Raw genomic sequence first — 25,113 nt, 5'->3', positions numbered from 1 at the left:
TATAATTACATTTTCGTTGAAATGTGTATCTCAAGGAGGGAAGAGGATTCAAATGTTTTCCATAAATCTATTCGTCCCATGCGATAAACGGGTATATTTCAGCCAGTGTAACGTAAATTTTAAATTTGTGCTTGGTATGGTTACTCTGTCATTCCATCATTTTCCTTTTATGAAATATTGCCTGGTAGTTAGTCCACCAAATTGACTTCAAGCTGTAACTGGTTGCGGAAAGGCAAGGGGAAATATAATTTGATAACAGTACAGACGAGAACAGAGAAACAACACACATTTGTTGAGTTTAAATGTTGAATGCTTTATGAGACAACTTTTATATAAAGTATTCAAGTTTATAATCTCCGCTCTCCGTGCAGTTAGCATCATATGGGCGTTTTTGTCTTTAATAGAGCAATATGACCGCTAGCCAGATAGAGTTTTTTTGACTGGACTAGCGCATTGACATCTGTTGTGTGGTGCAAAAGTGTTCACATGAAATATTAGTAACAGCTATGTAAACTTTTTTTTTTTAAATTTCTAGTTTAGCGCCCCTTTCAGCAGCGATGCTATATGAGATGCGAAACATAATTTTAACGTGGAACCCGAACCATTTGTGTTCACGCCGTGAATCGAACGCCAAAGGCGCATACGTTAACCGCTTAGTGACGAGGTAGCTCCTATCATACTACTTCAACCATATAAATATTTCATTCATGTTGTTTCTACAATTTTTAGCATTTAACGGAGGAACATGTCCAAAAATGTGACATATCTATGTTATTTCTACAATATTATTAACATTTAACGGAGGAAAATGTCCAAAAATGTGACCTAGCCATTTTATGTCTACAATATTATTAGTATTTAACGAGTGAAAATGTCCTAAAATATTACATATCCATGTTATTTCTACAATATTATTAGCGCCCAATGATGAAAAATGTCCAAAAATGTTACATATCCATGTTAGTTCTACAATATTATTAGCATTTAACGGGTGAAAATGTCAAAAAATGTGACATATTCATGCTATTTCTACAATATAATTAGCGTTTAAGGGAGAAAATATTTTAAAAAAATGTGACATATCTATGTTATTTATACAATATTATTAACATTTAACCTGTGAAAATGTCCAAAAATGTGACATATCCATGTTATTTCTATAATATAGCATTTAACGGTGGAATATGTCCAAAAATATGACGTATCCATTTTATTTCTAGAATATTATCGGGGGAATATATCCAAACATGTGACACATCCATGTTATTTCTACAATATTATTAGTATTTAACGGAGGAAAATGTCGAAAAATATGACATATCAATGCAATTTCTACAATAAAATTAGTGTTTAATGGGAGAAAATATCAAAAAATGTGACATATCTATGTTATTTATATAATACTATTAACATTTAACGGGAGAAAATGTCCAAAAATGTTACATATCTATGTTATTTTTACAATATTAATAGCATTTAACGGGTGAAAATGTCGAAAAATGTGACATATCCACGCTATTTCTACAATATAATTAGCGTTTAACGCGGGAAAATATCAAAGAAATGTGACATATCTATGTTATTTATACCATATTATTAGCATTTAACGGGAGAAAATGCCCTAAAATGTTACATATCCATGTTATTTCTACAATATTGTTAGGATTTAACGGTGGGAAATGTCAGAAAATGTGACAGATCCATGTTATTTCTACAATATTGTTAGCGCTTAATAGGAGAAATGTCCAATATGTGGCATTCCATGTTATTTCTACAATATCGTTAGGATTTAACGGTGGGAAATGTCAAAAAATGTGACAGATCCATGTTATTTCTACAATATCAAACAAGCAGAAAATGTCCAAAAAAGTGATATATCCAAGTTATTTCTACAATATCATTAGCATTAAACGGTGAAAAGATATCAAAAAGTGTGATATATACCAATCGATTGATTTTATTATGCTGAATAATGTAGGTGAGTGTGAAATGTCATACGTAGTTTTTGAGAAAAGCAAGAAAAAAAAAGGAAGTTGTTTGAAAACCTAAAAAAATAATGCTGTGAAAAAAAGTAAAAGCACGATATCAGTGAAGATAAAACTGACATTGAAGTATATCCTCATCTACCTGTTCATTATGACATTAAAAGTATGTCAATACATAGTATGGCTAATAAGATATAGCCCAAAATTTTTTAACTAACTTTTAAACTTTAATTTAATGGTTAACTAAAATGATGTCCAAAGTTGATGTATATATTAATCGAGAAGTGAATTTAAGAAGTTGAGAAAAGGAATGACATACACATTTGACATTAATTTCCTATGATGGACTTTGAGATAATCGAGAAAAAACATTCTTTTATGACGCTAAAAAGGTACGTCGTTTATTGCCAATACATTAATTGGGAATTTTCATTCTGCTTGTAAATGTTATGGATTTATTTATGTCCTTTATATGTGAAACAATAAAAGCACACAGTTAACTAACGCGTTATATCTAATGTTATTTGTAATTTCCTAATGGTGACACTCATACTCATAACAATGACACAAATACTCCTAACTGTTACTAATGTATGTCTAGTAAAACTTTTGTTTCTGTAAAACTTTAGAAATCTGTATTTTTTTTTAAAAAAAAAGAGTTGTATAAGAGCTGTTAACTCTACTACTATCAGTCCGACACTTCTACCATAATTTAAATTCAGCAATTAACTGCCGGAAATAAATTTCTTGACATGCTTTTTTTCCTGGAAGTTCTGGGAAGGCTAAAACAGAAAGCTTAACAGAAAATTTTAGAAGATTAAATAGACTTAATAGATTTTAATTTAATAGATTGTATAGAAAAGTACTTATTGACTGCAAAAGTATTATGTTACTGCCGTGCACATCAGATCAAAATAAACGGTACTATAATTTTGCACCAGAATGTTATCTGGTGTAGCATTAACAACTATTTTTAAAAATTAATATGTCTCGAAATGTGATTTTCTTACTTCAATTAATATCAGATCATATATTACAGACGTACTATGTAGGTATGTGGTGAGGTAATTGAAATACTAAGACTTCAGGTTTAAGATGAAGAAAGGAAAAGAAGTTTGGCTAAAATGAAGAAAAACATAAGATATAACATAAATTTCATTAAGGTAGAGCTTCAGAAGGTAAACTTCGATTTCGGTTGAAAACTAGTTCAGTCGTGATCAACCTTTCTGTTAAGAAGAATTTAAAAACAAAAACGTTTTGCAGGATGGGCAGAAAGTTCTTTTACACCTGCACTTATTTCATACTTAATAATAACACTTTCTGGTCGACTTGCCGGGTTGAAGGTTTCACTGACACAGTAACTTCTGCACACGTTTCCTTTCGGGTTGATGGTCGACCAGAACGAGAGACATCTAAAATACTTCCCAGACATCTAAAACTTTCTTCCCCTACATGACTAAAGTCTGACGACTTGATGGCTTCATACCCGAACCATTAACGAAGCCTATCTATCACCTGCGGCGTATTTTCATTGTTGTGCTCCCGTTCATAGGCCTACGCACTTGTCACTGAACGCTTCTTTAAAGTAAGCTCACTGCTATCTGCCATTGTTTTTCACCAAACACGGAAAGGCGAAAGAACAAATTGGTCAACGCACAGACTTTATTCTGTTCTCTCCGCGGGCAGTTACAACACGATGGGTATGTGGCAATTCACGCGAGGAGCACTGTTGCCCTATCAATAATCACGATGGGAGGTTTAAATCTTAAATATCTTTACACCTTACATTGTTATATGCATTTAATTCGGGTGTAAAGCGATTTTCTGGCCACCCTGTATAAATATGATTCTGAGACCTGAATATTCCAGTATAGTGGGCATTCATTTGTAAATTACTTACCAAATGGACTTTTATGAGTCTGATAAATTTTGACCTAAGAAGTGTTTTCAAAAACGGATTTATTACATTTGCAGTATTTTACTTGTATTGAAAGAGGAACCATATTTGACCTCCTTTTTTCCTTTTCTTTTCTTTTTTTGCTAATTGTTGACAACCTGTTACCGTTAAGTTATACATCTTCAAGTTTATCATTTTGCAGATATTTTAATTTGGGTTTCTGTGTTTTACATTCAGTGCAATACCGAGTTTGTTAAGAGCAGGGCGCACTATTAACGTGGGTTCCGAGATACGTCCATCATTTGAATCTGGTGCAGAGCGAAGTGATCCGAAGTGGTACGAAGTGCTAAAAATGCAGACAAAAAAGCCATTTCAAACTATATATTATGATACAAACTCAAATTCATCTCTTATAGTTTATTAAAATGAAACTATTTTTCACAATTATTCAATGGTTATTGTAGTAATGCCACAGTAGCCCTTCTCCTTCTTTCAATAAATTTACTACCGGTATTCAGTTAACTTAATTTTGAATATTTTTTCGGTGTAAATAATATGCACAAAAGTACACCCATGTCCAAAATTATTGTCGCATATCTATAAATATGTTTTTTTAAGGAATATAATTTGATAATGAATTCGCACGGTATTTCTTATAATGCTAGTATGTGTATAATCGACAAAGACATGTATGTGACAAATTTCATGTTGAAAGAGCAGTAAATAAGAACAATAAAACGAAAATAAAATGTTCTTGTCCATTTAGCAACATTTTATTTTACTCATTATATTTTTCGTATTTATAATTCTTTCCATATGAAATTTACCACAAATATACATTTCCTGATTATACAGATAGTATCAGTATCAAAAATATCCTGCAAAATCATTATCAAATTATATTCTTACAAGAAGATAGTTATAGATATACGACAATAATTTTTGACATGAGTGTACATCTGTGTTATTTTTTATGTTTAAGTTCAGTCTTTATTGCATCTATGCCTCTGACATAATAAGTATAATGTGTAGCGCTAGAGTTTCGCAAAAAATACAAAATATTTGTAGAGCTACAATAAAATGAATACAAAAGGAAATCACCAAGCTTACATTGAAATCTTTCGTTTAACATCCCACGATTATGCGCTTTAGGGTAAGGGAGGCAATATGAAAGTGAATAATGGTGAAAAATGGCGGAATGAGAAAGTGGGAGGAAACCAGAATTCTACGGACGCGATGTTGTCCACCGCAAGCTCACTTGGCCGGGGACCGAACCAGGGACCCCTCGCACTAGAGGTAACAACTCTACCACTGTGCCACCATGTTCCCCCTACAAAATATTTCATTGTCAGCTCACGTCAGCTTTATGAAGTAAGATCTGGAAAACATCTTCCTGCATTAAAAACTGCGCGTGGTAAGTATTTTCGGATAATAACATGTATTGACCTTGCAGAACAAAGAGATTACTTATCTATCACATGTAAGCAACTTATCTTCGAGTACTTTATTTTGTGTAGAGCTGTCTTTGATGCTGTTTGTTTCTGTCCATTGAGTAGTGTGATGAACAAAAAAAAAAAAAAAAAAAAGGAATTGGTTGTCTCGCTGAGAACTGTACGACACAATAAAAAAGAAGAAGACTCGTGTACAAAAAAAAAAAAAAAAACATGTTGAACAATACTTACATGTGTAGGTAAGAACAAGTGTCATATCACCGAATGTGCATTTGTTCGTAAACATGCACACTAATTACAAGAAAAGGTTGACTTTTCAATTACAGATATTCTGTCAATCTTTTCATGTGAAGAGGTATGCTTCTCTATCAAAAGAATTTCACGAATTTAATAACAATCTTCACGGAGAGATAGAAAATTAAAATTCTCAGGAAGAACATTAAGTATAAAAGCTGAATTTTCATATTCCTCAATGTTGAATTTGAGGGCTAAAGATGACAAAGATGTAGCAAAATTGTAAGAAGTGACAACAATAACACCTAAAGAGATAAGAACATTCGCGATACATTGTTACAGGAAAGAAAGAAAGCCGCAAAAACTATCAAAACAAGAAGCTGTATCAATTATTGAATCTGCAAATTTAACGAAACATCTGTACATATCGATTAGAAAACTTTTAGTGAAACGCAAAATATGGCCTACATCCAGATTACTACTCAGTTATGAAGGAAGAAGAATTAACCTATCATAAAAAGGATGTTTAGTGACAGTGACTCTGAAATGAAAATCTACCTTTTATTAGACTATAGCAATCAGAATTATAGAACTTCTACGATCGACCAAGTATAGCAACGGAACATTTTAAATTGCAAGTGGGGATTCGACTTTGGTTGTCATCCTTCCAGATATAAAGAGATACGAAGCAGTACTGACGAAAGTTTATTTGTGACGTCTATTGTTCCTTTATTATTGATTAATAATGACACAGGATATGAATGTGACAGTATTCCAAACCTAACGCATGAAAACTGTTGAGTTAAATGTGAGAATGCGTCCTCAAATATACCAGGGAAACAAGAAAGTTCGTGCGCTTTTGAACCACTCCCTCTTCCATTTGGCTGCTGCGGCGACATCTGTCACCGTAGCATGAAAGTTTTGACTGTTTGAGAAAGCTTATTCATTGACGCATCAGCCACGGTGAATATAACAACGCATTTGTTAGTGTGGTGTGTAAAAATCGCTCGTGATCATGTCAGTGTCAAATGAAGTTTTTAGAGCTTGTTTGCTTTATGAGTTTAAATTGGGGACAAATGGTGCAGAAGCAGCTTGAAAAATATGTGTTGCGTTCGGAGAGGGTGTAATAAATAAACGTACAGCTCAAAAATGGTTCCAGACCTTTCCAACTGGTGACGAGACCTTGCAAGATAAGCCTCGCTCTGGGAGGCCTAAATCAGTGGATATGGACCACCTGAAGGCCGCTATTAAAGATGATTCGAGTCAAACATGTGAGGAACTTGCTCACCGATTCGAGGTAAGCAGGGAAACCATTCGGGTAAGTCTGCATCAGTTGGAGAAGACCTGGAAACTGGGTCAGTGGGTCCCTCACCAGCTGACCGCTACGAGACAATTTCTAAGACTGAAAATCTGTTCATCTTTGTTGACGAGACACAATATCTGTCCAATTTTGGATTGTATATTAACTAGTGGGTCATGTATGACAATAAAAAACGGTCATACCAGTTTCTATCACCGAATGGTCCGAAGCCTTTGACTGCAAAACTGAACACCCATCAACGCAATGTTTTGCTCTGTGTTTGGTGGACTACAAACGGTATCGTGCACTACAAATTCTTGGAACGTGGTCAGACAATTGCCAAAGATGTGTACTCATCACAACTGAGAACGGTAGCGACCAAACTGACCCAGAAACAGCCAGCACTAGTGAACAGAAGAGGTGTGCTCTATCACAAGGACAACGCGCGCCCTCACACCACAAAACAGACGCTGGAGGTAATCTCAGAACTTGGTTGGGAGCTTCTACCTCATCCTTCCTACTCCCCAGATGTCGCCCCTTCGGATTACCATTTATTCTTGGCCATGGACTTTTTTATGCGTGGCAGGCAGTTCAAGACTGAACAAGACGTCAAAAATGCAGTTGCTGAGTTTTTCGAGTCTCGGGAACAAATATTCTACAAAACTGACATTTACAAGCTTGTTGAGCGCTGGGAGAAGATTGTAGAAGCAAATGGAGGCTATTTTGCCGAATAAATAAACCGTTAAAATCCTGTAATTGAGAGTTTTCTTTCATAGTATAAAAGCGCACTAACTTTCTTGCTTCCCTGGTATCATCAAGAAAATTCTTATCGACAGACCGGTAGTTGCGAAGTTGTTCAAGCAGCCATTTCACAGAATGAAAAGCTTTCTAAAGAGAAAATTAATCTCATTGAAACAAAGATGATAGACAATATAGAAAAGATTATTCGTATAAAGTTTCAAGAAGGGTCACCAATTTTGACCTCTTCCGCAAGTTAATATTCAAGCCCACTATTTCAAGCTTAGTTGAACTTCCAAAAAGGGAAGGGGGGATAAATAGAAAATAGCCTTCTTGAGTGATTGGTCTTCTGTGTACATCTAAAGAAGTAAAGGAGAAAAAAAGTGAAGGTGATAACCCTTTAAAGTTTGCTTCCGAAGGCGAGTTAGGTCATAGCCCTAGAGACTTCAAACTTACTGTGAGTACTTATTTTACTGGTTTAGTGAACTACAAGTTATTATTATATTAAATTATACTAGCTGAACCTGCTCTCTCTACACAGGGTATCACTCAGATATGAGCAATGAATCTCCTTGTCATTACTCACAACATCTGTATATGTCCCTTTACAAACACAAATGAAGAACGTCTTGATAAAAATCGGCAAGGGGTATCATAAAGGGGTGATTTTTTCGATTATTTTTTTCAGTATCTCGCATCGTTTGCAAGATTTGAGCCTACTTCCGATTGGAGTTTCTAATTCATGTATGATCAGTGTTTTGTTTCTTGTTGCATGCAGTATGTAATAAGCAAACACATAACACACAATTAATTATAATGTCAGTGATATATGGTGTTCATTGGGCAAAACGCTCCAAACAATAGATTCTGCTCAGACCGGAGAAATGGCTATCCTCTGTTTTTCATTATCATTTGACCATTAAACAAACGCCTGTGAGACATGCAAACCCTGTATACAAAGATGTAGTGTTAGAAAGTATAACTCGTAGGATATGATGCTTTACTTTTTTAAAGTTTCAATACTTCTAGTGTGCCCCTAAAAAGGTAATAAAGAAATAACGGCCATTATTTTAAAAAAAAATTCAATTAGAACTGAACAATCTACACAACATTTGCAATCGATTAATGAAAACGGCATCTTTCTAGAGCCTATGGTTCCTGAGAACTCATTATCGGCAGGTTTGACCTCAAACATATAAATCTAGCATTTTAATATATATATATATATAGATATATAGATAGATAGATATAGATGCTGTAATTTCTTTAGTTAAATTTTTCAAAATAGTTATTTTGTTTGTCCTTTTTCCTATCTGAACTACTTTGGGATAGTTGCACTATCATGCAAGATCATCTCTCATTTTAATATATGGTATTTTCGACCACACTACCACCTTCATGAAGCTGCAGTTTTATTTCATAAGAGGGCAACAAACACAGAATATGGTGAAAATTTTCTTAGCATACGACAGAGGAAATGTATACAAATTATGTAGATATCTCTTGTTTCTCTTTGGAATTATTTCACGCTTTTTGTCTAATTTTTCTTCTTTTCCATTTAACAGCTTCGATTTCGAAAAGTAAGAAAAAGGGGAAAAATGAAAAAAGGAAGAAGAAAAGCTAGGGGGAAATATCATACATCATTCTTGCCAGTAACAGTTCGAACTGGTGAGGAAGAGGGGTGGCTGGATCTGGATGGTGGGTTATATGTACTTTTTTTTGAGAAGTTGTTACAAACCTCTCTTTCTTTCTCCCCCTTTTCCTTGTTTGAAACTCTGCGTTCTCTTCTTAGCACCATAAGTTCCCCCTTTCCCCTCCCATTTCTTAGTCATCATTCCTCACAGTTCCACGACAGCTATTGGTATGCATTCCGCGTCAGATACTAAATTTTACTGGTTCAATTCTTTTGCAATATCACTTTCTACTGGTCGCCTTACTACTGCATGAGTTTCTATAAAGAAAAAAAAACCTAAAGGAAAAAAAGGAGTCAAAAGGGGGGATTGCAACTGTATGCTCTCTTTTAGAAAATATGTGTATATTCGTAAGAGTATATGTGTGTGTGTTTTAGATATAAAAAAGGAGAAGAAAAAGGATAAACTGTTATGTTTCAAGACGTAGAAAATACAATACCATACTTAGAGTAAAGAGAAGAGACATTGTATCAGGAAAATGTAGAATAGTATATATAAACACACACACATATATAACAACAGTACGGGCTCAAAATGCGACATGTTTCAAGATATTTCAAAGGGGAAAAAATTCCTTTCCCTACCAACCGCCCACCATGCTGCACGCGCCCCGTATTTTAACCTCTCGACGACTATTTTTCCTCTTCTATTTTTCTTGTGCTGTCTTCTTTTTCATTTTCTATTCGTTTTCTTTTTTTTCAACTTGTATCCTTGGAGCCGGCCGTCACATGGTAAAAATTAATCTCATCAAGCTATTCTTTCTTTATATGTAGCTTTCCATCACTCGTTGTAGACGGAAAGGCTTGCCTTTTCAGTGCAGAAAACGGCAAAAGGAAATAAAAAAAAACGGCTTGGCGAGCCTCGCTGAATTGAATTTCATATGTGCGCTACGAGAAGATCATTTATTTTCCGCGGGATTTTTCTCGCTTTTTTTTCATCTTCTTCCATTTCTTCGGCTGACTTCGAGATGGAAAACTCAAGAAGTCGTTTTTCTTTTATCTCTGGTAGCGCGTGGTGTTCTTTTTCAATATATATATATGGTCTATAAACGTGTATTTTTGTGTATGTGTGTATGTGTGTGTGTATGTGTGTGTGTGTGTGTGTATGTGAGTTTTCAAGTATCATTTGCGAGATGCAAGAACCATCCTAACTCACACGCCTGTCAATCACCAAACTGAAAGCTATCACTGAAAAAAAAAGAAGGATGAGATGAAGACATATCTTAAGGGAGAATGTATCCTATCTTTATTCTCCCACTCTTCTCCTTCCTTTTACATTCAACGTTGAAATGTGAAAAACAAGATACCATCTTCCGAATATTTCTTGATATGTCGTATGAATAAAGTCTCGTTCTCAAGAGACGAAATTCATGTGTAATTCAATATATATATACAGTTTGTCACAATAAATAGCACTACTCAGAGCAACTGGAAGGGTTTAATTGTATTTACTATTTAAATAAGCCATTCTGTGACATACTGGTATCTACTTGGTTTTTTCAACAACCTTTAAGTTTGGGGAAGATCAGAACAGTATTTTGAGTTACAGTAGTTCAGATGCTCTCTGTTTGGTGTCTCTGTACTCAATATGAGTATGGTTGAGACAAAATGCTTCTTTTGTTTGCTTTTCTGGAGCGGGGTAAAGTGCAAATTTTAATTAAAATTATGTATTATTAAATGCTTGTATTGTTTACGTTTTAAACGGAAGTGCTTCACGTACAGTATAAGACGTTGAAGAATCTCATTATTCCCTAGAAACTCGAAATATGAGAAAAGTACATGACACAAGCCTTTGTAAGCGAAGACGAATTCTGACACTGCGAAGTGAGGGCTACTCAAATAGATAAATCTCCAAAATTCTAGGTATACAACATACTATCTTTGGTAAAACAATACAGAAGGAAGGAGAGCATGGGATGTCTTCTGAATGAGAACGGTGCGGTAGAAAATGATTTGGAGCGAGAGGTTTTTCACTTAGCTGTATCAGACAGAGCTTCCAGGGGCATGAAATGCAGCGGGTATTTATTCTAATACAGGTTATAACATAAGCTGGATGACTGTTGTCAGACGATTTCATGAAAAAGGGTTACATTAGAAACCTTTAAGAAAGAACCCACTTTTAACTGATAAACATGTAAACGCTAGAAGAGAGTTCGTGAGTAGACACGGTGCATGGAGTGATGAACAGTGTTGGCACGTAATTTTATTGGATGAGGAGATGTTTGATTGTTGGAAATGACAATATAATGAAATTTTGGATGAGAAGAGGAGAAAATGTGAAGCCAAAGTACGTTTCCAAAATAAGGAAATTTGATGAAAGTGTCACGTTGTGCGAATGCTTTACTTCAAATGCAGTGGGCTGAATTAAAATCTGGAATAAACAAGTTAATGCGGCATATTACAACAACATTCTAAACCGAAAGTTACTACGACCATCTGTTGACTATTTCTCAGATCCTAATTTGAGTTGATTTATTTTCCAAGACGATAATGCGACGTGTCATAGACCACAAAGTGTAGCGGACTGGTTCCAAAGTATGATTTTCCAAATATTATGGTGGCCACCAAATTCTCCGGATATGAAACCTATATAAAATCTATGGCATATTATGTCACAAAAAGGACATGGGAGGATATATCAGTCTAGGAGACAAATCACTGAGGAACTGGTTCGAATCTGGCACCTCGAACTTAATATTCCATTAGGTGAAACACTTCTGAACATCGTATCCCGTTGGTTTGCAGCATTAAGAGCTACCCGTGCGGTTTAACAAAAGACCGAAGTGTCATAAAGATTGTGGTGTAAACAGTTTTCTTGTTTTCATTTACTTTTAATAATCTACCTACCGTTTAGCGATAAATTTTGCATATAAAATGTGATAACAAAAAATATGCATTAAATTTAATTTCTGGATTATAAGGTCTCTTGATGTATAAAACTCAGTGTTTTCATCTAACGTTCATATATGTAATACAGTAGCACAACATAAACATGAAAGAACTATTAAAAGATCAGTTGAACAGTGTGTGACCAATGAGGTGTATAAAATAGGGCTGGAATTAACAATGTAACAGTTTTTCAAAGTGGTGCTATTTTTTGTGACAGACTATATATATATTAGGGTGATCCGAAAAAAAACTTTTTTTTTGGAATTTCGATTGGCCGGGTTGCGGAAAAGTTGCCTCGTGTTACTGGTAGTCTACACAGAAAATTTGGATTTTTCTTGGTCATCCTCTTTCTTTGCCTCATGGAACTTGAATATTTTATAGCGGCAGCTATGCAACCCGCACGACGCTACGAAGAAAATTGTGCTGCACAGCTATAACCTTTCGTTCTTTTTCACACTGAAGCGCTCTGAGGCCGAAAATAAAACGCAAGATAAAAGTGAGATACGATATTGTTCCTATGCGGTTAAAAATTATAATCAATTAGACAAAGAAATTGTATTGATGTTTTCAAAACACATTATGAATATAGATCATGAAAAATTGTTGATAAACCTTCCGTTATATCTCTTAGCTCCGTCTTGGCACATATACTCCTAAACTCTCCAGAACCCACCACGAGGAGCTGGCCTGACCTGACAAAATAGTGTTAAAAGATTTGAGTAATGGTCAGCAATACCTTTTGGACATTTGTCGAGCCGTTTCAGAAGGTTTGTGTCCATCAGACCTTCTGAAGGAAAAGCCTTGATCAATTGTCGTGTCCCTATGGTTAGTGACAGCTTCTCGCATTCTCCGATTACATATTTGCACCGAAGATCCCGAGGAAGCATTTCGTTGGTTTGCACAGTATGTCAGCAAAGTATTTACACAAGTTTGATTTGAAATAAAGCGAAATTTTTCTCTCTCTCACCAACGGGACGCGACACTTGTGGCTACTCACTCGATCTGCGTCTTTTCTTCCAGAGGAATTATGAAGAATCCTGTATATTGTAATTAGCTGCAGCGCTTATTTTGCTCATCCGGAAAACTTGTTGTTGGCAATGATCACCGACAGGAACCAGAACCTCCAAGTTTTAGGAGGGAGAAGAATAAAAAAAAAAAAGTATCGACAAAGAAAGAGATCAAGTCTCTGTAAATTGGTTCCGAAGTAAACTAACGCAAGTAAATATCATGATATGATCGATTGTTTCTCAACGGATATCACCAAGCCACCATTAACAAGAGAATTTTCTTCGAGCCAGGTAGAAGAAAATATTATAACGATGGCTACAGCTTCTGAGGAAATTAGATGTTTCTCGTGCCATACGCAAGCGGTGGAGAAGATGATAAAACTAGTTACAGAAGCGTCAACATTAGTGTGTGGAGCGGATTGAAGACAAGGCTTTATTATGGCAAAATTAGAGTCTCGGAGAAAAAATGCAAAATTTCCCACCAGGACTATCAAATGTAAATGAGCCAAAGAACGGAAGTAAGTTGGGGGCGGGTGGAACTCAATTTGCAGACACCTCCTCGTGGTGGGTTCTGGGGAGTTTTGGAGTGTATGTGCCAAGACGAGCTAAGAGATACAAGGGAAGGTTTATCAACAATTTTTCATGATCTATATTCATTATGTGTATTGAAAACACCAATACAATTTCTTCGTCTAATTGGTTATAATTTTTAACCACATAGGAACAATATCGCATCTCACTTTTATCTTGCGTTTTATTTTCGGCCTCAGAGCGCTTTAGTGTGAAAAAGAACGAACGGTTATAGCAGTGCAGCACAATTTACTTCGTAGCGTCGTACGGGTTGCATAGCTGCAGCTATAAAATATTCAAGTTCCATGAGGCAAAGGAAGGGAATGACCAAAAAAATCAAATATTCTGTGTAGACTACCACTAACACGAGGCAACTTTTCCACCACCCGGCTAATCGAAAATTAAAACAAAAATGGCTGTGGAGCACAATTTTCTTCGTAGTATCGTGTGGGTCTCTTGAAAATCCTTTCTTTGGAAATATATAGATTTTAGGTACCTTTACTCCTATGCATCACAATTTAACTTTAGTATTTTCTTTCTCTCGTCAGCCATAAAGTCTTTCCAGCCTTAGAACAATGTAGACGTAAACAAAGCGAAATATACTACTCCGCGGCTCACATGTGCTTCGGCAGCGAGAGACGTGAACAGCAAGATCGTCTGCTAGCTTACCGTTGTCGCATAATTTCCACAGTATAAGGATACGGTTGGTTGGTAAATAATTAACGCACTGATACTGACTAGTGCTATGTTGGAAATATGTATGTTCTTAAATCGTTATATAAACGAAGTTGCCTCTGTTGCTGTTGTCCTCTTTTGTGTTTCATAACACGAGACAAAAATGGATTATTGTCCCAATGAAACTCTGCACTCTATAATTTCAAATAAGCGGGGTCGGCGCGCGAACTCATACGCATGCGCAGGAAATACTATATGTCAAAGTACTGGTGAGCTTGAAATGTAGCTGCATCTGTTGTTAAATATTATATATATTGCATTTTTTATCACAAAATGCAGGATAAATACAGATATCTTAATTTGAAATTATTATTTTAGTAGGGATTATATTGCGGTAGGATATTAATGCAGTGAGACCAACAACCAATCACTGGTCATCGACCCACTGTTAGTCAGGTGGGTTTGTTTACATTTACTTTTTTCAAAGGCTGGAAAGAGATTAATTTTAAAACTTTTCCCTCTCTCTTGAGAGAGTTGTTTTATACTTTGGTAAGGTCTATTCTTCGTAACTGCATCTAGATATTCTATCCTTGGACTTTCTCTTCCTGGTTTTCCTTCTGTCTTTCTCTCTTTCAACACCGTGATCCAATCGGAGTGCCGAATAAGATGGCCAAGCATGCTGTTTCTTTTTCTCCCTATTATCTTCATGATCTGTCGTCCTTCATTAGCTTCCTTTAGTACGTCTTCATTCCTTTTCCTTTCGGTCCATGACATGCGCAGCATTCTGCACCAACACCATATTTCAAATGTTTCCAGCTTGGATATTTAAGATTTTCTTAATGTCTACGTCTCTGATTCGTAAAGCGCCACACTTCATACCTAAGTCTTAATAAATCGTTTTCGAACATTCAACGACACATTTATTGATATTAGCAGTCCTCTTTGCCTATCGCCTGCGCTATTCTTGAGCTTACGTCTTTTTTTTTTTTTTTTTTTTTTTTATAGATGTATTCAATATCTAGTTTCAAATTATTTTATTTTCAAATTTCTGTTAAAATTCATGTATTCAGTATTTATATTTTTGTTTCTGTTTCAATCAAAGAGAATTAACTTTAATTTTATATTTTACTTTGTAGTAAATTTTGAATTATACAGATAATTCATTTAATTGTATTATCAGTTCAAATAAATTTAGAATAATTAAGGATATTAGTGTAAATGTGTTTCTTTTTTGTTTTTGTTTGAGCTAATTTTTTGTATCATTTTAAATCTAGCTTCGGAAAAAGCATGTTTAGTGTTAAGTTCTGTTGTTCTGTGTGGTTGCGAAACATGGTTGCTTACTCTGAGGGAAGAACATAGACTGAAAGTATTTGAGAACAAGACTTAAGAGGAACAGTTAGACCCAAAATGATCGAGAATGGAGAATGGCGGAAACTTCATAACTAGGAACTTTATAATTTATACCATTTACCAAACATTGTTAGGATCATCAGGTAGGCTCGGGTAGGCTTTTCGTGTAGCCAAAACGGAAGAAAGTAGGAACGCTTTCAAAATTTTAACTGAAAATCCAATTGGAAAACGACCATTAGGAAGACCTGGGAACAGAAGGGAGAATAATATTAAGATAGATCTCGCAGAAATTGAAATACAAAGTAGAAATTGGATCCAGTTAGCTAAGGATAGACGTCAGTGGATAGCTTTTGTGAACGCAGCATTGAACCTCCGGATTCCATAAGCCATAGAGTTAGTTAGTTTATATTTAGTGATAAGACTTCTACAAAATTACCCGATTTTCTGGTTTGTGGTTTCTTAAAGGGGGGCTATTACCTGACAAGAAGGTAAATAATCCCTACCCTGAAACTAAGAATATGTGCTTTGTTAACGTTTTAATATATATATATATATATATATATATATATATATATATATATATATATATATATATATATATATATATATATATATATATATATATATATATATATATATATATATATATATATATATATAGTTCGTTCAATAATGATTGTCACTCCCCCCTATAACTGGTGCCAAGTAGCAGTTGGAAATGTTTGATGTTTGTTGATGTATGGATTAAGATAGACTGTAGTACTATCAAACCCTAGTGAATGGTTGTTTCTTTCCGTAGGTAGCACATTGTAGCAGCAGTTGTTCCAACTTGCCAGGACGCTGGTGGACAGCGAAAAGACAGCATGAAAGCAGACGCAGATGGGAAACGGCGGACGGTGTTGTTTCTCTGAAAGGAAGGAGTGAATACTTCAGACATCCACAACAGATTATTAGCCGTTTGTGGGGACACAGCACCAAGTCGCAGATCCGTGTTTAGTTGGGTATTCGAATTCAAAGAAGGCAAAGACTGTGCTGAAAAAACAAAAGCACTGGGTGTCCTTCAACTGCACGCAGATCAAGCAATGCCGCGCGAGTGAATGATTTGATAATGGAGCACAGGAGAACCACGTTTGATGAACTTAAGAAAGAAACAGTTCTTTCACGGGGTTCCCTTTACACTATCAATCATGAGGATTTGAAACTGCACAAGGTGTGTGCACAATGGGTGCCTCATGACCTCGCCGTTGCACAGAAACAAGGCGTGTGATTTGCCAGCAGTTGATGCAACAGTGCAGTGAAAATCCGACCGAGTTCTTTGAGCGTCTAGTCACCATCGACGAAACTTAGTTCTTCTATGAGACTCCAGAAAAGAAACGCCAGCCCATGGAATGGACGCATATTGGAAGCCCTCGTCCCAAGAAGGCACGGATGGGACTATTCGTGCGGAAACAAATGGCGATCGTTTTTTGGAATCAGGAAGGGATACTGCTGGTGGAATGGCTCCCTTCCAATACGTCCATCGACAGTGAGAGCTACTGCAGTTCACTGCATAGACTCCGTCGACGCATCCAACAACGCCGACGAGGAAAATGGGGCCATGGCGTTCTTCTCCAACACGACAATGCACGGCCACATGTCAGTCGCCAGACAATTGTCACAGTGCATAAACTAGGGTTTAGTGTACTGCTGCATCCTCCATATTCGCCGGATCTGGCTCCTAGCGACTATGCTTTATTCGACACAATGAAAGAGGGCATGAGAGGTAAAAAGTTCAACACAAAAGAATGGTTTGCTACACAAATAAGGAAACTTCCAGAACGGTGGCAAAGGTGCATAGACATTGCCGGGGAATACCTCTAAAATAAACTGTAATCGTTTGTTCAATAAATGGTTCCCGTGAAAACAAATTAATTGTAGCCAATCATTTCTGAACGTCCCAAGTCTCTCTCTCTCTCTCTCTCTCTCTCTCTCTCTATATATATATATATATATATATATATATATATATATATATATATATATATATATATATATATACACACATACATATATAGGCGCGGCCTCCCCTTGGCGCTCAGGTATTCACTGGGTAAAATGGTCTTTAGTCCTGCCTTACACTGGATAAAGCTTCAAACTATGGTTTAGCCCCTCCCTTGATCATATCCTCGATCCGCCACTATATATATTCTTAAATTAATTGTTTGTATTGAGATTGGTCAAAGGTAAGTTGGCTGAAATCTTTAACTTAAAAATATTTTAACTCACCTTTACACTACACATCATAACTAGTATAAACATACAAAAAATTGAGGAATTCTCAAATCATACTGTTCATATGTTCTGTAATGACAAAAGAAAAAAAATTTTTCCACTTGAGTTATTTATTACCAAACTTTTTCCCCCACTTATTTTTTCAATCACATTGAAAAAAAAAACTGAAATGTTACCAAATAAAAACAGAACAAAAGAAAATGGACAACAAAGAAATGGTGAGCAAAAAGTGTTTTTTGTAATGTTGAATTATTCAACAAGGGGATTTGAAAAAAAATCTTCTGCAAGAGACAATATATACACGTTGGTTTGCTTGGATAGAAAGGTGGGGAGAGATTTTTCTTACTTTTTTTCCCTATTATTTGAACTTGTTTTTCTTCTTCCTCTATTATCGATGATTCTCAATAAATGACAAATAGAATCTAGAAATAGAAAAAAAAACTACTGAGAAAAGGAGGACGTCCATTTCCAATAGACGTAAATAAAAAAAGTAGCGAAAGATAGACAGAAACGAGTTGCCAACTCCATTCATTTTTCACTTAGATAATGATACAACAGCAAAAGAAATATGACTATAATTTAAAGATTATTGGACACTGGAAATTTTGTTTATGTATTATTTATATTGAGAAATAATATATTTAACATGTTGCAATAAAGTAGAGTTTTTGACAGGTATCTTTAATTCTTTTATTTATTCTATATATTGGTGTTAAATAAATACAAAAGCAAAATTTGAAAATCTGTTCTTCATAGAAAATGGAGCCAGAAAGGGTTTAATAATAAACAGGAATTGAGAAAGAAGATCTTACACAGATGCAGTCTTTTCATAAAGTATGTATACCTTTCCAGAAACAGAGGTAGAGTAAAGGAGATCTAATGGCCAATAGATGTGGACATTTGTCAGTATATTGTTTCTAGACAAAGTGAAAGATTCATAATTATTTAGCCAAATTCAAGAGACGGGTGTCAAATTGAATTAATGACAAATTGAATTAATAAACACACCATATTCGTTGAGCGAAAATATATGAAACTGGAACTAGAATCGAACCCGGGTCTCCGTCTTGTAAAACAATTTCGTTATTGCAGCCCACTTCCTCACCAATTACATAGTTTCATCCTCATGTTGGTGCTGTCAGTAGTTACGTAATCTTGCGTCTGGATTCTTTACCATGTATGACAATCGAATTAAATATTATATGATTTAAAAGACCTTTATTTTTTCAGGATGGATTGTCTTTTGCCAGAACTTCAGTGAACGGTTTTGTTAAGTTAGTGGAGAGCCGCCAAAGAAGCTGAATACATAGGTTCGAATTCTGGTCCGCCGGTTGGCATGGTGAAGCTGCCGATGTGGTGAAGTCAAGCAATCTAAAGCAACAGACTGAAAGTTGTTACGCTAAACCATCGGGGATCAAGTCCCTGTGAAAAACACGAGTCCTTTAAACTGTATTCCAAGTTTCTGTGTTAATGTCCCTGTCGTACTAACTTAAAGACTCAGTTCCCTTTCCTCGTAACCACAAAACAGCATCCAATTGATGCCAAAACAAAGTCTTTCCACTATTGTAACCTATACCAAAATTTGAACTACGACATTTTCTTATGTCTCAAACTTCACGAAGAGTCTGAAACTCTTTTAAAACTACATAACGAAGTGGTAGAAATCCTTGTAAAATATGGGAACACATAAAACTGCCTGCCGCATCACTTTCTATGTGCCCCATTATAAAATAACTCCCTCATACTTGGGTGGCATTTTAAGCCAGCTATTGTAGCGGCACTAGAGAACAACTATATAGAGGATATCCTACAGACTAGAAAATTGAATAAGATTGATTAGAAAAATGTGGAAACAAATATTTCGATTGCGATGACTTAGAAATAAACAAGCGGCCGATGCCAGTAAAATTTCGACTGAACGATATGTCTGTTGTGGGTTAAAATCAAGCTCAGGGCATGGATGATATAAAATTCTTCTTGCCATTCATTTTAGTACTATTGGTCATTTCTCATTACTGCCTTTAGCCTAAAGGGCACTATCATTGGAGGTAAATCTGAAACATACAATATTCGATTTCCAGTCCAGCCGTATATTTCTTTTTTAAATTTTGAATTACACGAAATATTTATTGTATATAAAGAGCATCTAAAAATGCACATAAAAAAGAAATTGGATTTTGTACAATAATTTGGATATATGAAGTTAGCAACTTTACCCTCTTTCTATTTTTTATACGAAAAAGAAAGAAAGAAAAATATAGAGGAAAATGGAAGTGAAGAAGAAGATAGAAGAAAGAATAGAATGTCCGGAAGCGGAAGTAGATAGAGAGAAGAAAAAAGAAGAAGAGGAGAGAGGTAAAAAGAAGTTAGTTCATGTAGCCATACAGGCCATGCAACGCAAGACAGGGTAAGCAAGGCAAGGCAAGGGAGACAGAGTCTCTTCCCATTTTCTGAAGCTGTCCAGAGTTTTCACTGGGTGGGTCATTGGTAGAGAAATTGTTCCCTGCAGTTTCTGACAGTCCTGCAGAGATGTTGTAATTGATTCTTTTGTGTTCAACGCGAAGAATGTCTAGAGGAGAAGAAGAAAAAAAGACGAAAAGAAGGTACTAGAGGGAGAGAAAGTTAAAAAAGGAAATCCAGAAGAAGGGGAAGAGAGAGAGGAAGGCCAAAGTGTGTTGTGGGAGGTGCTTTCTCGGACACTGGATCAATGAAGCGGCCCAAAAGTCCGGTGTCTCTTCTCTACGTTGACCAATAACAAGCGAAGGAGTCTGATGGACTTCTGAACCAGCAAGCAGATGAAAAAGAATATATATATATATATATATATATATATATATATATATATATATATATATATATATATATATATCAAAAGAGCAGAGAAAGAATCCATTTCTACTTTGTATTTTCCTTTTCTATTTCTTCCTCTTCTTTGGTATTGCTTTCTGTCTCTAGGTTGCTTGGTTTACATTTTTTTTTGCTGACCTCTCTCTTCCCTCATCCTACTCTTTGCTCCCAAATGCATTCCCTCTCCGAAAATAAAAAAAAGAAAACGAAAATGACAAAAAGAAACACATCTTCCTTTCAATCAATGTTCAAATATCACCTCATCTTTTTACTTTCGAGCAGCCGTACGAAAAGATTGATAAAAACTAAAATTTAAGAGTTGAGTCAGAGATACACATATTCTATTTTATCTATCTATCTATCTATCTATCTATCTATCTATCTATCTATCTATCTATCTATCTATCTATCTATCTATCTATCTATCTATCTATCTATCTATCTATCTATCTATCTATCTATCTATCTAAATTTTAGTGTTATTGCATGTTGTATAGCTCACTTCACAATATGACATTGTTGAATAAACAAGAACTTCAAAAAAATCACATTCTTTTATAACGTTTACTCGTATACCTATAAATTACTTTAATTTTACACTTGTTTCCATAAAGCTCTTAAATGGAGATATAAATCATTCTTTTAGTACACTATTCCTTAACCGTACATATAAACGCTGGTAATGCATGTATAATAAATAACTTCTTTCTAATAATATACAGTATTTCTATTGTAGTTGCACTACTTTCGCCCGCATTAAACATGATCACATTTCCTACCCAACAGCTATGAATAAATAAAGCAAGATAGTTTTAATGAGATAATTTAATTATATTTTAAGCATAAGACGCCCAATCACAGCGAAATTAAAATATCACTAATTTTACAGTAATTACCGTATGTGATATCTTTAAATAGATAAAAAGATAATCGAAAAGTGGAACAAGAGCAAGCTAGACACTATTAATTTTACTACAGAACTACAAAAATAGTAAGAAAAACAAAACACTCCTACTGACAGCATACTGTGCTTCAGACAGATTTTTAAAAAGAAAAATGAACTACAAAAATAGTAAGAAAAAGAAAATACTGATGCTGACGGCATACTGTCCTTCAGATTGATTTTTTAAAAAGAAAAATCAATTGAAGGATGAAAGTTTAAGAAAAACAAAAGACAGCAGCTAACAAACATATCACATGTGTATTAAATAAATGATTTATCAACGTATATCTTTACTTATACATAAAAGTCTCCCGTCAACTAAATGCTGTAGCATATTAATACACCGCACATGCCTCTAAAACTCAAATCGCGGGCAATACTCTGGTCTGGTCTGGAGAATGGTCATAGGGAGAGCCTGTCTACAGGCAAGATTTTGACGTGCCTGCGGTAGCAGTAGGTGACGCCGGAAACAGGTAGGATACCGGTAGAAAATTCATTCCCAATAGAAAATTAACACAGTATCTTTTCCAAGACATATAGGATGATAGTAGCAACTTTTGAAACGGAATTACCTCAAACGTGTATAGAAGAAACTTCGGAGTTCCATACTATGCCTGCGCCTCGAAGAAAAGAAACTTAGATTTTTCAGTTTAAAGTCCCACGATTATGCCCTTTATTCTAAGGGAGACAATGATTAAAGCAAGTGAATGATGATGGTAGAATTGGTGGAATGAGAAAGTGGGAGGAAACGGGAGTATTCCGAGAAAACCCACTGACATGATGTTGTCCACCACATGCTTACTTGGTCGGGGATCGAACCAGGGACCCCGCGCCCCAGAGGTAAGCGCTCTACCACTGAGCCACCGTGCCTCCAAAAAGCTTAGATATAACTAGACAACATATATTAAAAGATCTATATGACGAGAGAGATCAAATGCACAATAAAAATCTGATTAACGACTTAAAGAATATATAGTGGGAATCAATGAACTTAAATTAAACGAGTAAAGATGGTTTCATGTCAGATGGACACGTAATCAAATCATTAACTTGGAAACAGCAAATGGATCCACTGAAGATGGATTCATAATGAATCATCATGAGACAGACGATAAATGATTAAGGCAGTTTCAACATAATTAGCACTAGTTTGATGGAAGTAAAAAGTAGTAGCCGCGAGAGGATACGAGTATCACTCAAGTATAAACCAATAACAGATAAGGATAAAGAAGTAAACCAAGTGTATAAAGAGAATGAAAAGATCATTAAAGATACTTAAGAAAAGAGAGAGAGAGAACAAGAAGAAGAAAAGAGAAGAGAAGAAAATCTTATTTGGGTTGGAGATTTGAGTACAGCAATACGAGAAGACCTAGAATAGAAAATCAGTTGGAAAGTACGGACTAGGAAAGCACAATTAAACAAGAGGAAGATTCTTTTAATTTTGCACGAAAAACAAGGTAACAAAGACCCTATTCTAGATATATAAGCGTACGATTTACTTATAGAGGGTGTTTCAAAACAGCCCCGACAACGTTTGGAAGGTGATTCCTGACATCAAGATAAGACAAAAAGTATAGACCACCCTGAGTGGCACAAATGCTTTCTTTCGGAGTTATATAAAATGAACTTTAAAGGTTCATAGCTCCAAAATCATAGGACGTACTGTAGTCGGCTCAAGACACCACTTAGGAACTAATATGTGCCCTATCCAAAAATCCATGTTTCAGAATCCTAAGTTACTCACGCGACAATTTTTATATAGGGAGTTTGACTACGGGCAGATAATTTGAAGTACTCACCAATTACCTCTATAAAAAATTGTTGTGGAAGTATCACAGGATTCTGGAACATGGATATTTTGATAGGGCACATGCTAGATCCTAAGTGAAGACTTGACCCGACTACTGTAGGTCCCATAGTTTTGGAGCTACTGACTTTTAAAGTTCGTTTTTTCATGTTTTTGGCAGCCTATAAGTCAGAAAGGAAGCATTTATGCACCCAGGCTGGTCTATACTTTTTGTCTTAACTTGGTGTCAGGGATCACCTCCCAAACGTTGTCGGTGTTGTTTTGCAACCCCCTGTATATGGAAAATGCCACAGCAACAAAGATATCAAATAGATTACATACTTGTTAAAGTAAGATTCAGAATTCTTAATTAGGAACTGTGGAACAGTTATCCAAGAGCAGATATGAAGTGTGAATACTATATTATCGTGGTGGAAAGTGGTTAGAAAATTTAGAGTTGGTTAAAAATAATAAACCTATAAAACTTGATATAAGCGCTTGAACAATAAATAAATTCGAGAAAAGCTGCTTCACAAATAAGAGTAGGAAGAGAAAGTAGCACAAAAGAAAGAAAGAAAGAAATTACCTAGAAATGTCACACATAAAACTGCCCTACTTGCTACCGTGAAGAAAATATTATGAAGTGTCTATGTAGTATACGGATAACGTATGCTCCGTACTGATTTCTATAGTAAACAAGAGGATACTATATATTTGTACAATATACCGCTGTCCGGAGAAGGGATTTTTATCTGTGTATCTTTGCTAATGTACAAAAGAACGTGTAGGTGTGTGTTTCTGTGCGTATCTTTGTGATCAGATTTTTGCATACAAAGGATTCACCTAGAGCCACAAATTTTTACTTACGAGATCTTTACCAGATATAATCGCTTACGAAACAGTTCTTTCGATTTTCGACTCGAGGAGGAATCTGGGGAGGGGGGACGGATCAAAATCTAAATTACTTATATATGTATAGTGTATGTATGTAAAGTACGTAAATGTACAGTGAAGTATATTGTCTTGAGTTAGGCAACCCAGCGGTTTTTCTGTTGCTGTCCTGAGAATAGATAGCAGCTGGGCATTTTTGCTAGTACGAGGAAAGATAAGAAACTAAGGTTATAAGGCCGATATTTCTGGAGTTTCGTCTGCTATAGACGAATAAGGGGTGTGCAGTAACTTTAAAATGTGGAGTTGGTAATTTTAATATGTGGCGGGAGAATTTCAGCCTCCCGCCGCATACAGCGCTAGTTGAATGTAAACGCAAATGACGTCTCATGACGTCTCACGAAAAAGTCTGCTCAGATATTTGACTTTTGAAAAGAGGGCGCACAGTAACCTCTGACTGATACTGTGAGATCTTGACACGATTGCGCAAAGTAATCAGAAGAAAACGACCAGGACTTCTCACCAAGGCTGTCATCTTCCTTCACGACAACGCGCGCTTGCATACAACCCAGAAAAAACATCACTCTGTTGA

This window comes from Thermobia domestica, chromosome 1 (assembly GCF_964235325.1).
Source record: "Thermobia domestica chromosome 1, izTheDome1.hap1.1, whole genome shotgun sequence".
Lineage (NCBI taxonomy): Eukaryota > Metazoa > Arthropoda > Insecta > Zygentoma > Lepismatidae > Thermobia > Thermobia domestica.
Note: the sequence above shows the minus strand (reverse complement) of the source record.